The sequence below is a fragment of the Mesitornis unicolor genome, unplaced genomic scaffold (genome assembly GCF_000695765.1).
Source record: "Mesitornis unicolor isolate BGI_N332 unplaced genomic scaffold, ASM69576v1 scaffold28184, whole genome shotgun sequence".
Classification (NCBI taxonomy): Eukaryota; Metazoa; Chordata; class Aves; order Mesitornithiformes; family Mesitornithidae; genus Mesitornis; species Mesitornis unicolor.
Genome location: NW_010178562.1, coordinates 45,643 through 45,950, shown reverse-complemented (window position 1 = coordinate 45,950; position 308 = coordinate 45,643). Strand labels below are relative to the sequence as shown.

Below are 308 nucleotides of genomic sequence, written 5' to 3'. Positions count from 1 at the left end.
AAGAGATTTTGAAAATATGGGATGAAAAATACTGTGACAGGCTTCCTGCCACAGTGGACCACATTAGTTCTCTTTACCAGAATTCTTCTGTAAAATCAGTACAGTTAACATTTCCTTTCTTTCATTGCTGCCTGGTTTTAAAAAAACTTCAAGATATACACCGTTCTCTCTTCTTATGATTCCAGATGTATAGAAAGGGGCTCTGATTTGGACTCTGTATCTGAGTTATTTTTTAAATGACACAGACACTGCAACAACATGAATAGATGGTAACAGTAATAATGAACAACATGTTTTTTAAGATAAAT

The 308-nt window shown here is 33.8% G+C and overlaps 1 protein-coding gene across 1 annotated transcript in view; it reads right to left on the bottom strand.

The window, feature by feature from the left end:
• FRY (furry homolog (Drosophila)) overlaps nucleotides 1-308 on the bottom strand; it is a gene marked incomplete at both ends in the record, with an annotated part of 89,078 nt that overhangs the window by 44,807 nt on the left and 43,963 nt on the right. The gene's annotated exons all lie outside the window — the stretch shown is intronic.